This window comes from Lates calcarifer, linkage group LG6 (assembly GCF_001640805.2).
Source record: "Lates calcarifer isolate ASB-BC8 linkage group LG6, TLL_Latcal_v3, whole genome shotgun sequence".
Classification (NCBI taxonomy): domain Eukaryota; kingdom Metazoa; phylum Chordata; class Actinopteri; family Centropomidae; genus Lates; species Lates calcarifer.
The window spans coordinates 13109912-13123460 of NC_066838.1; the positions used below are offsets into that span (position 1 = coordinate 13109912).

At 42.5% G+C, this 13549-nt stretch overlaps 1 protein-coding gene across 3 annotated transcripts in view; it reads left to right on the forward strand.

Annotated features, from left to right (window-relative positions):
- The first annotated feature begins 355 nt into the window (after positions 1-355).
- l1cama (L1 cell adhesion molecule, paralog a) overlaps positions 356-13549 on the forward strand; it is a 40564-nt gene continuing 27370 nt past the window's right edge. For all 3 annotated transcript variants that reach the window (XM_018665871.2, XM_018665872.2, XM_018665873.2), the window contains exon 1: positions 356-653. The gene's annotated coding sequence lies outside the window, so the exon portion shown is untranslated. The remainder of the gene's footprint in view (positions 654-13549) is intronic.

The following is a 13549-nucleotide window of genomic DNA, read 5'->3' on the forward strand; positions in this document are numbered from 1 at the left end:
AGTTGAGCCTAGTGGAGCATAGAGAGTACTAACACAAAACCTCATACACCCATTATTTCACCTTTGTAGTCTATTAACTCCTGAATTGGTGCAGGAGGAGAAAGGAGAAGAAGTGCTCAAGGGGCATAGGTTGTGTGCTCTATGCTAATGTACAGTATACATTAATATGCTTGGCAATGCTTGGATGAATATAAGCGCAGTAATAAGAGCAGCTGGACCTGCTAATCCAGACTGTATACAGGGAGGAAGAAGAGGACAGAGGGAATGGATAGAGGACAGGAAGGAGGAGAGAAGGGGGTGGGGGTAAGGGTGGTGGTGGAAGGGGGGCTACAATAAAGGAATGGCCAGAATCCATAGAGATTGAGGTGAAGAGAGAGCGAGGGAGGGAACAGAGGAGGACGGAGGGAGGCAGGCAGAGAAGAAGGGTGATGTCACCTCTAACAGGCAGCCAATGAGAGTTAGGGAGGGTGGAGAGAGAGCGGCCAAAGGAGGGTGTGTTTTTCTATCACTGCAGCATCAGCAGAGAGGAGAGGGGCACAATAAATTTCACAGAGAAGAAGAAGAAGAAGAAGAAGAAAAGGCACAAGTAGATAAGAAGGAGAGGGGGGAAAGGACACAAGGAGTTGCCAGAGGAAAGGTGCATCACTGTGGAGGTAAGAGGATCTTTTTGTGACGAAATGACCAGTTTGCCATTAGATAGAAAGAGAGCGGGAGAGAGCCGGTGAGCAGACTAATTAGGTTCTTAGGTGGAGGTGGCTTGTTATGGAATCACACCTTTGCTTCATCCTCTACTGGCAGTTAAAGATGACGGTCTGGTTAATGTAAATCACTTTGGCAGCTTCATATTCAAATGTCTTATCTTTGGAAATGTATCTTATTGCCATCAGTTATGTTGATGTTTAAGCAAACTATAAAATTACAGCTATGTCAACACACTTTATTCAGAAAATCATGATTAGAAAAATGTGAAAAATGTTAAAACACTTCTTTCTTTCAATGGTTGCTCCGTAGTGCTTCATTATTTTTATCTATTAAAATACATTTAGAGTATTAAAGCCAGGTGTTATGGATAACCTGTTGGTTCGGAATACTTTTAGAGAAAATGTTTCTTCTTTCGTTTCTCTTTTTTTCTTTATCATTCTGATTGAACATTCAGAGCATTGCATGCAACAGGGTCTCCTCTGACATTAATATTGAATATACAGCAGTGCTGTGTACCGTTATATCACCACACTGAAGACATCATTACTGTGTAACACCACCTTAAATTTACTTTATTTTATAGTGTGATGTACCTTAAGTTGGGGTTTGTTTATATAGAAAACTAGATGCAATAATGTTTTTTAAGTGTACTGAACTGCTCTTTAAATCTGTTGCATCACTATACATTTATAGCAAAAATATATCGACAGCGTTTCTTTACAATTTCCTACCAAATGTTAAAAATATATATAAAACTGTGAATCTGCTGCTTTGTAATTCATATTGCCTTGTGCATTTTTCTGTAAACTGAGGGTAATTACTCAGGCAAATTCTTGCCTCTCCTTCTGCCTTGCGACTTTAATATGAATATTCGTTTTCTCTCCACGTTCCCCTCCCCCAGCTAATAGCTTAGTAGCTTAATGTTCAGTACAGCCCATGATTGCAATGTGCTGCTACAGTTTTCATTGATGTGGAGGATGTATGGTGAACAGCACAGCAGAGCAGACTACAACAATTTTCTAGTCTACCAATCTTATCTCCTGCAGCTGCAGTGGGTCTGTTTTGCCTTGGCTGTGACAGAGCAGGGTAACCTTAAACTACGCACCTTGGAGGAAAGAAAGAGAAGAAGGAATGTAAAGAGAGCTGGTAGAAGGAGAGAAAAAAAATGGAACGAAAAATTCTGATATCAACAGGAGACAGAGAGTGAGAGAGGTATTTACACGGACGGAGATATCAGGGGAAGTGAAAATAAGGGTGGGGCAGTGCACACAGCAGACTGTGGAGGTGTGCCCATTGAAAAGGAGGCACTCACCTGGCTGTATGCCACACAACTGGCTGCTGTCACCCTCTGCTGCCTATTATACATCTGTTCTACCCAAAGGCAGAAAACAGACAATATTCCGCCCACCAGTTGTGTTAATGATGTAGAAAACTGTATTGCCAGAAGCAGCTGCTAAAGGCTCTGAGCTTGTTTTGTCTGTTAGTCGTTCATGTGCATATCTGTGGCGTTTTGTGGGTATGTACATTTTGTGTGCATGTCGTGCGCAAAGATGATGACTACATTCACAAAATGTAGTGTACAAAGATATGTATCTTTGTACATGTGGTTATATTTCTGATTTGTGCATATGGTTGTGCATCTGCTCATATCATGTGAGTACGTGTGTGTGCTGGTGGTGTGGTGAACCTGCCCCCCCCGCCACCTTCCATGCCTCAGTAGCCTGCAGCTTGTCCCAAATGAACCTAGTCAAGGGACTGTAGGGGAGGGAAGGCGCTGCGCCTGACAATGACTTGTTACCATCTGTACAACATCCATAAACACACTGCACTGTACACACTCACACAATAGATCATCATACAGCTGCTGCTGGAGAGGGCGTGTTGGGGTGAAGAGTGTGTGTGTGTGTGTGTGTGTGAGAGAGAGCATCCTCTCCATAGCAGCAATGCTCCAGAGACCCACTGCTGGTCACATTATCATACTATTTAATGCAGTTGTGTTTGTATGGCAGTGGCAGCTGTATCTCTAGACAGGAGCTGGGAGCTGCTGGTATAGCAGCAATGTTGTTGTCAGAGAAGCTGGGTAGACTTGGAGTGTATGATTACCCTTGCTACAGTTTGGTGCAGAATGTAATCTCCCCTCTGACGCGGGCTGGTTAATTGAGCTGTTCCATCAAAGAGATGGATGGAAACAGGGATTTATGTGAGGAGAGAGGGACAGAGAGGCGCAGATCTGCAATGAAAAGAGAGAGGGAAAAGGCAGGGGAGGATGGTGTAAGCAACATAAAAACGATAAAGGAGAAGAGGTGGACTTCCCTTTGAAAGGCAAAGCACTTTGCATCCTTTAATGCATGATCTCTGCTATAGGCGTTGAAAGGAGTAGAGAGGCAGAGGAGGGATAGGTTAGATTAGGATACAGAAAAGGGCAAGGTCATGAGGAGGGATGGGCTATAGCAAAAGAATGAATGAAAAGAAAAGATTAAAAGATTGAGGGAGATTATGAAAAGCCTTGCAATGTTTGGTCAGATATTTATGATTTTACTAAATTAATTTTTATGGAATGATAATGGCAGCGATTGGCTTGTTTCCAAATGCCTGTAGTCCTGCAGTTGAAGTGGAGAGCTGGTGTTGTGTAGGAGGAGAGGAGTGATCTGCTCTCAATCTGCCAGTTAGGAGCAACTCCAGGGAAGAGCAGTGCTGCGCTGGCCCTTCACTCCTCAGCCACCTGTTATAGCCTCAGGGCACCTTTGCCAGTCATCCTGCTCACCAAACACAAGATCTACAAACACACAACTGTACAGGCACAACTTCTGCAACACATGCAAAACAAATGCCCCGTGAATACACACTGCAGAGATCCTGTTGCACTGCGCCAAATTATAGATTCTCTAATGTTGCCTCCTTGGCCTGATTACTTAAGCGTCTGCCCATTGATCAAAGACCGCACACTGCTCTTTCTGGGGATTCAGCCATTAAAGCAGAGACGGGGTAAAACAAGGGTTAAGAGAGAAAACTGTGTCTTAGACTGAAGTGTCAACAACGACTGTTTCATCTCTGCTTTCTCTTTTTATCCTCCTTTGAGAATAATAGTTGTAAAGTTACACAAACACACAAGCGCAGATTCAAAGGCTTGTGAGTGAACTCCCTTGAGTTGAGTCTTCCAGTGTGCGTGCGTGCGTGCGTCTTTTGGATGCCTTGCACGTGTGCTTGCGCGGTTTGTGTGTGCACCTTCAGGATGCTGTCAAGATGAAGAGCGAGTCCCCCCACTCCACCCCCTCCACCCTCCCTGGTTGCAGCTTGGAGGCTGTTTGATTTAGGCTGTGCAGATGGGAGTCAGCCCACTGGGTGTCAAGTGGGGGGATCGTGTAGACATGCTGTCAGGGTTTGGTGGAGAATACATTGTGGTGATTTAAGGAGCTAAGGGTCAGATGGATTGACAGACCAGCCGCTGGTAAATGATTATAGAGAATTGAGGAGGAGGGAAAGAGGCCAGCAAAAGGGGGAGAATGAAATTTGCAGAGGTGAGATGAAATAGGCAGGGAGGAAAACTTAAAGATGGAAAGGATTGATTTCAAAGGCAGCAGGGTGGTATGTAGATGGTGGAAAGATAAAGGCTGTGACGGAAGATGAGACAAAGTGGAAGAGGATTGTCATGGCAATTTCTCTCTTACCTTGTTCCAGTCATCACTTAGGAGTCCTGTTCTCTCTTCTTAGACAGCGAGAACAAACCTTTCAACCTTGGTTATCCATTTTCCTCTACTGCCTCTGTCGCTCTTTCTCTTCCCTACTCTTCCTGCCATGCAGTTCTTTCACTTTCACTTGTCCTATCAGTATTCATGCAGTGGTGGACAGAGAAGCCAACATCGGGGTCTTAATCAAAATAATGACTGAGGCTCCTATTAGCCTTCCCAGAAAGGGGCTCTCAGACAAAGGCTCATAAATCCAACCCTGTTATACAATTGAACCTGTGATGGAGACTAGGGCACAAATAGAGGCGTCATGTATGGAAATGAATTTAGTTTGGCAGAGTGAATTACCTTATTACAGCTTTGAGAAGTGATGGTATGAGAGTGGAGAAATTGCAGAATTCCCCAGGGTAACAAATATAATATTGCTGGTTAAAATTACACAGCTGGATCTCCCATAGTGGATATTATTCGAAACCAGGGGAGAAATTAATTACTGCCAAACCAATAAAGAAACTGGAGGCCCCAGATGTTCTTGAAGAATATCGTAAAACTAGGAAATTAAAATAATATATGTAAAGTACACATTTTTTCTTACAATTATGATACAAATTTTAAGTGCACTTTGTTTAAAATAAAATTAAAAAAAAACAGACAGAAAAGCAGCAAAGCAATAAAGCTTCACATAGGATTGAATATGAATTAGGGGAGATACAAAACTCCATGTCTGACCTTCTCTTTGCCTCCCTGATGCTGTCCTCATCTTTTTTTCTGTCTGGCAAAATAATCTCTTTGTCTCAGCAACACAGGGAATTCCCCTTACTGTCACTCCTTCTGGGCCACAGTCCGCTCTATCAAAGAAGCTTTATTGTCCACATCAGTGAATATAAATGGACTAAATTGACCTTCTGTCCAGTGTGTTTCCCAACTACATGTATCTGTCTCTATGAAGCGCTGTGTTGACCGTCAAAGATGCGTCTCTGTGCATTCGTCTGCGTGCATGAGTCACCGTCAATACAGGCCAGTATGAGATGCCTCATGAATGAATTTATTGTAACCTTCATAAATCAATGTTGGATTATTTCCTTTCATTTGTAAAAGATAGTGTCTGATGGCAGCATTGTTGAAATACAGTGACGAAGTCTGTAAGTTTAATGGTCTCTGGGTAAAAATAGCTTTGAAACTAGGTTATGTATTACCTTTACTGCTTCAAAGAAAGTTATTAATGCTTTTATTCTTCTGCCTTTCATTCTTCCCAACATAAAACCCTTGGTCATTGTAAGTCAAAAAAGCTGTGAGTTAATTCTCATCTTTTTCAAAATCATTGTAACGATTTGTAAGTTATCTTAGAGTCTCTTAAGATTTCATAGGAAATTGTATTAGACTCTAATTTAACATTATAAGGAAACATTCATTCATTCATTATATATACTGCTTATCTGTTAAGGGTCAAGTAAGGGCTGGAGCCTATCCCAGCCAACATTGAGCGAGAGGCAGGGCACACTCTGGACAGACCGGCAGTCCATTGCAGGGCCAACACATATAGACAAACAACCAATCACACCCACGGGCAATTTAGAGTCACCAATTAACTTAACATGCATGTCTTTGGACTGTGGGGGGAAGCCAGAGAACCCAGCGAGAACACACGCAGGCACAGGGAGAACAAGCAAACTCTACACAGAAAAGCCCCAGCTGAACCAGGGCTCGAACCCAGAGCTGTGAGGCGACACATATATATCATAATTTTCATTATTATAATTAGTGGTAGTACAATTTAAAAGAGCCTCCACTTGCTTTGTATAACAAAAAGCTGCTGGCTAGGTAAATGGTTTAGAATACAGTAGCTACTCTTAATCAAATATCCAATAACTAATGCTAGTAAACCTGACATAAATATAGCGATTGTCTATTGCACAAAATTATATATTATTATATATTACAAATTTACATCATGTGTTTAATATTATGTAAGGAGATAGCGTAGCCTGGTCTAGCATAGCTTGTTAGCTGGCTATGAACCAAATGATCCTTTCTGAGTATTGTTGATTTTTTTTTCTAGCATCTTTTGCTATGGAAAAAGCAATAGACACTGGTACGACTACAGATGTAGCTAAATGTGAGTTAACATCATCAGAGCCATTTAACATTTATCGTGCTGTCTCTGGTTGTTTTTGCAGTTTCCACAGTAGCAAATTTAACTCCATGTGATATAAGCTAATATGCCAATTTGGCAATATTGACAATATCTCAGACACCACTGATCATGCTGTGATACTTTTGGGAATTAATCTGTCGTTGTACCATTCTGGTTTTGATTACACTGCACAGGCTGTTTATTAAGGCGACATGACAGCATTTGGTTTACTAATTTATTGATTTGTTGCTGAGAGGCCAGCTGCATTTTTAATGAAACTTTGGGGGTATGGTAGGCTACTTCAGAGCTTTTTCTTTGCTTTAAGTTACATCATACTGCTCTGCTAAGCTTTTGACAGGCTTTTTCAATACTGTTGGAATTCATTCTTGATCTGTTTTTCTTGTCAGTTTCCCCCTCGACTGTGCTTCTCCATGTCCTTGGCGTGACTTTCATCCTAACCCAGATATTTTCTGTTGGCAAGACTTAAACTTAGTAAAAACAAAAAATGTTGTTTATTCTGACAGACATTGGGCCGTCACTAGAATGGCTGTATTTGGTCACCAGTCATACTTACAGGTGCATCTGTTGCACAGGTAGTTATTTGGCAGTCATTACTGAATGTTTTGTATAGAAGCAGCAAGCCAAGGAAGTTATCCTAAAAGACATTTACATTCTGGCACTAAAACATTATCACAGTCAAGTAGTTGACATGTTTCTCTTTCCTCCCTGAAAGCCTGGATTGGATTCCAACAATCAAATGATGTTCCCTGGAACTTTGAAAATTCAGACTGGGAACTTTGTTCTTCAGCTGTAGATTAATTAAGTCCACAATTTGCTCTGAAAAGATGGGAAGTAGTGTTGGGAGCTGAGACACACAGTTAGAAAAGACATAAGCTGTGTTTTTTAGAGGCATTGTGCTGAATTGAAGGTGGCTCCTTGATATTGACAGAGTGGCACACATCATTTCCTCACATGTGAAACACAGTGTTGGCTGATACTGTTCTGAATCCATCTAAAGGCTTATTTATTTATTTATTTGTTTTTTATTTAAGTGTATTGATATTGTTTTTGTTTCACTTGACTCTTCCCTGTTCTATACCCACACGTCATTTGAATTAACCATAACTGAAATAGATGGGGCATGAAACACGAGCTTCCAAACACACTTGAACTGACACAGCATCCTCAAGTACTGTAGGTGATGTAAGTAACCAGGCTTTCTGTGTTTGTCTCCTCTCTATGTCTCGGCGATGTTGTGATTGTAGTTTCTTGGAGGCGCTTTATCTGCTGTGTCAGCCATGATATATTCATTAGGGTTGGATTTCAGAGGGTGGGAGGGGATCAGGTTTTGAGTGGGTTGTAATCCCCATACACTGGCCTAATTTAATCTCACCTACTGTGCCATCCTATTACACACTACACCCACCACATGCATACAGGCTCTAGCTGGAGGAGAGCAGATGAGGGGCATGCAAGGTTAAAACAGGGTAATGTCAGACAAGAGGCATGCAGACAAAGACGCAGGATTGTAAGAAAAGAGCTACAGAGGAGGCAAATTGATTATGAGCAGTAGGAGAGGGATTCAAGTACAGAGAAAGAAAGAGAAAATGTCAAGGAGTAAAGAAATGTCAGTGGAGACAGATGAGATTTAGAGAAGGGCTCTCTTTAAGTTTGTTTTCATGTGTAACGACAGTCGTGTTCACTTGCTTCTTTCCCTTCTGAGTGGGTAACCTTGTCTTTCAGAGTACATAAGAGGACATTTTTAATACATATCTAATTACTTATAATATATATATATATATATATATATATATATATATATATATATATATATATATATATATATATATATATATATATATATATAATATTACCATTCAATTGAATCAAATAACATTAAGGCAACTGCAAGAAATTTTATTTGATTCTGGCCTTTGCTTTGATGACCAACTTAAGAGGGTTGTTCAGTCCTGTTTCTTTCAGCTTAAGTTAATTTCAAAAATTAGATCCTTCTTATCTTTTCGGGTTTTATAGAGAGTCATCCATGCTTTATTTTTTCCTGTCTAGACTTAAGTAAAGCCCTCAGGTATTACTCAGGCTTCCCTCTGTTGCCAGTTCAAGAAAACAAGATCACATAACTTCAATTCTGGCCTCCCTGCATCGGCTTCCTGTTCATTTTCACATTGACCTTAAAATTTTGACTTTGAATGTTGACGTTCTAGGCTTTACACAGTCTTGCCCCTAAGTATATCAAGGATCTATTAATCCCATATCAGCCTGGGCACCAGCTGGCCCCAAACTCTGGGATGACTTAAATGCTGACATTAGGTTTACTAGATCTATTACTGCTTTTAAATTTCTTCTTAAAAGATACTTTTAAAAAAGTATCATCATCTGTCAGATTTTTAAATTAATTTAATTTTATTTATTTGTTTGGTTGTTTTATCTTTTTGTGAAGCACTTTGTAACTTTGTTTAGAGAAGTGCTATAAAAATAAAGCTTATTATTATTATTTATAGACTAATAAAGGCAGCTGTGTATCTCTCTTTGTCAGTTTTATTTTTTTCTTTAGGGTATTGTAGCCTGTATTGAGAGTGACAGTAGAAATTGATGGGAACCAACATTTTCTCATGCAGGAGTGTAGAGGCCCTCAGTTGGTGATAAAATATTAAAATAGCCAAAAAGTGTGAGTTTTCACCCAATGCTAATAAACTATGCGTCAACATTATTTTTGCCTGTAGATTCCTCTTCAAAATAATGATAATCATCATTATTTGCATTGCAAATAGTGTATTTAACCTGTTTTGTCACACAGTCTGTGCTCTCTTTTGCACTTGTTCATCATTTTTGGATTGAAAAAAAAACAAAACAAACAAACACGTTTTAGTTTGGTGATCCATCCTGCGAGCCTTCTGCTTAGTGTATTGTGGGATGTCCCCTATCTCATTATATCTATCGGGGCAACTTGTTAATGAGTTGCAAGTCACAGATACTTTACACAGTGAAAAGTTTATACAGCCTGTTCTGTTGTTTTCTTTACCATTTCTGACCTACATCTCTCTCATCATCATCCATCCTGATCTGCTCATAGCCAGAGTAAATTAGGCCAAGCTGGCCTGCTACACGCTCCACACACTGTTACCTGAAGAGGATGTTGTCTGTGGATCTGCTCTTGTTAGCCTCTTGTGAATGTAGAATTGTGTGTGTTTTTAAATCAGGTTGGTGTTGGAGTTGTTTGAGTTTGCTCCCTGCATTGATCAGGGGTAATTGGGCATGGCGCTACAGAGAGCCTCGCACAGGGCCCAAGCTGCAATAATGAGACTCTATATTTAGCTATAAAACTGTCTGTTTACATCAGCCATCATGCTCTGTTGCACAGCGGGGAGGAATTGAGCAAATGTGTTTTTGTGGCCAAACTTGCAGGGGCGCGCTTTCGTGTTAGAGATTTCTGCGAATCATGATCATTTGTTGAAATCTGTGCTGAGGAGAAGCCTGACTGATATAGCAGGAAGCGATAAGGAGACATGGGATGAGGCTTCTTGTTAATACGAGCAAAAAGATAAAAGACACAATCCCCGAGAGGAAACACAGGAGCACCAAGAAGGAAAAATAGATTTATTTAGGGGTGCAGATGTCACATCGACGAGAAGCAGGGAGATGAAAAGAGGAGAGACAAAGAACAGAATACAAACCACACAGAGATAAAGAGAAAAGCCAGGGAGAATAGACAGAGGGCCCGGATATTGGTAACGAGCTTAACGAGGTAATTATACACATAAGCAAAGACTTTATCCTCCAGGCCTTACATGGTTGGGTGGGGCAGGTGAGGAGGGAGAGAAAGTGGAGAAAGAGGGGAAGAAAGAAAGGACATTAATTATCAGTAACCTTTTAATAATGTTGATTGTACCACTAAAGTGTGATCCCGCTCAGGGTGACGAACAGGAAGTGTGAGAGCGCAGAGGTTAAGGTGGGAGGACAATGTGGGAAGACAAAGAGAGAAAGAAACGGGGAGCAGGGACTGATGGGAGGGTAAAGGACAGAGATCCTGTTGCGAGTAAAATGTCAAGTGTGTGCCGGAGGAGGGAGACGCGCACCTGCCAACCACACACACGTACACTTTCTGACACACACACATGGCTGCTCACCTGCATCTTCTCAAAACTGTGTACAGACTGACTCTATGACACTAATTAAATAAGAGGAACACAGCCCCAAACACAAATAGTAGAACTGCCTTCAGACGGAACTGGCAAGATTAAATCAGCATGTGTTCAACGCTGGGATGACTTCATTCTGAGTGAGTGCCATATATCATCCATCTTTATACATCCCTGTAAGACTTGTTTTCTCCCCCCACCCCTCCTGTCTTTACATTCCTCCTTCAGCCTCTCCTCCATCCAGTGGTCCAGACAGTTTGTGTTTTATTTATGACCGTTGTAGTGAACGCTGTTTTGACCGGTCTGTGGTTCGCGGGGTGGGGTGGTGGTTGCTAGGACAGACAACCCAACAGTAAATGTTAGTGACAGTGATGTTACAGGCCCTGTAGCCCTCCCTCCTTGGCCTGGCTACAGGGCCCCGTCTGCCTCCACAAGTGTCAGAAAAGCTGGTTTATCCTTTCAGTGTGAATAAGGGTGTGGTGGTGGTGGTGGGGGGGGGGTAGGGATCTCTGAGGTGTTTAAAAAAATGTTGTCATGCAAAAGCTGCGTTGTTTGGCTAGCACTAGCTGGCAGGAGTTGCTGATGTGCTGTGTTGGTGTCCTATATAGGAACCGGCATGATCAGCAGGTTTTAAGCCATGCTATCATGGGATGGAAATGATTTAGATATCTGCCACTATAGCACTATTTGGTGTACCAGAATATTGCCACTGGTCTGTTTTCTCCACAAAAGGTGTGTGTGTGTGTGTGTGTGTGTGTTGCTCATATATTTGACTGTGGGAGGATATACAAGAGTATCAGCAGCTTGCCACAAGCATCTTTGTTTTGTTTTGTGTGTGTGTGTGTGTGTGTGTGTATACAGTATAGATTGTCAGACCTCGTTGGCCCTAACTCTCTATGAAAAGCTCATCAACTGGTTGCTTATCCGCAGGGAAAGGTCACCACAGCCTCCTCTGCATCCCTGCGGACACTCTCTCTCTCTCTATTTCTATCTGTTTTGCTCTCTCTCTCTCTCTCTCTCTCTCTCTCTCTCTCCTCTCTCCGGCTTTTCTCTCACTGGAATTGGGGCCGAACCCTTTCTGTCATCTCTCATAACTAAAGCAAAATGGGAGGGAAAGAGAGATGAGAGAGTGTGGTGGAGCTGTGGCCACAGCTGGGGCTTCGGCGTACAGGGCCGTACCCCAGGAGGAAGAGGAAAGTGGGGTGTTTGGGGGGGGGGGGGGGTGAAAAGATGATGCAGGAGGAGAGGCGCGAGGAGGGAGAGAAGCAGTGAAGCTCTGCAAAACAATATAAATAGAGAAGAGATGAAACAGCAACCTCTTTTTTTTGCTTATTCACTCTGTCTGCCTCCTGGAATAGATAATATAAGGCCAGATATACTTGTCACTCCCTCTAAATATCTGACAGGAGATGACGCACACACGCACACACACACACACACACACACACACACAGGCTCATGCAAACACAGACAAGATGGAACAGGTTGTCTGTTTACTCTCTTTCATATTGCGCCGAGCTGAAAATTGCTTTGCGTTCCGGAAAATGTCATGTCCTTGATCTCTTTGCACCACTACACACTGGTGCGTGGAGGGGCTGGGGCTGCGTAGAGACGTGGGGAGGGGGATTTAGCGGAGACGAGGGTCTGCAGCAGAGACGTGGCTGCGCGCCTCAGATAACACTGCAGCCTTTGATGGAGCCCGGCCCTCCTCTGTTGGAGAGCACAAGCCGCTCCGCCTCAAATAGATCTCCGCCGTGGACTCCATTGGTCATGATTGGATTTAGTTACAGAGCAGAAATGGTTTGCTGATGATAATGATAACAGATGCGATGGGAGTTAGTCAGCCACTTAGGGTCGAGGGATTGTATCGATGCTGTGCCAGCTTGCAAATTTCCCCCCAGACTGGATGGTCTCTCTCAGGCTTTATAAAAGTTGATGGCAGAGGTTGATAGAATGCTACCTGTAATTGCATTGTGTATGATCTTGGCTGGGTGGCTGTAATGAAGACGTAGTGTAGGACAGATGGAAAAGCGTGCTCTATAAGCTTCTTTCTATAGGGAAGGGGAAGAAGACGGGGAGGGAGGGATGGGGTAAGGGAGTTCAAGGAGAGAAAAAGAGGCAGTTTCATATTGAAATAAGGAGTGAAAGACAATCAGCAGGGAGCAGAGACTAGAGAACAGAAGTGAAAGAGAGAGAGGAGTGCAAATAAAAGACTTTTGGTGAAGACGACAGTCAGGAAGACGGAACTCTTTCATGTATGGGTAGCGAGTAGACATAAGGGGGGGAACTGGAGAAAGGCAGATGGGGAAGAGATGGGGAAAGAGTAAGAAATGGAGACACAGGAGACGAGATGAAGGTGGAGAGAGAGAGAGAGTAAGAGAGAGAGAGAGAGAGTGAGGGTGTGAGGGGGATGAACATGTGGGAGGGGGATGGGAGAGAAATATTTGCTATGTGCAGCTGAGCTGGAGTCAGGAGGTTGTCATGGTGATAGCGGGGTGAGAAAAGGAAAGTGAGCCAGGGGTATTGACACCTAGCCTTAGACGTTGCACAAACACACACACACACGCACACGCACACAAAGATACACGCACGGACATGCATTGACACATACTACAACAAACAGAATGAGTCATGCATAACAATACTGATATCCTAAGTGAATACGCTCTCACACCTCTTCACACAAACGCACACACAGGTGGTGGATGTACACATACACTCATGTATGAAGCCCAGTAGCCATATCACCATGCAAACTCTGTTTCCCATGTCTCTCTGCTGCCTTTTATCCTCCATCAGCCCTATTTGAATGGCAGGCAAATCTCCTTAAACTGACTTGTCTTCCCAGACAATTACCCAAGCCAACCTTC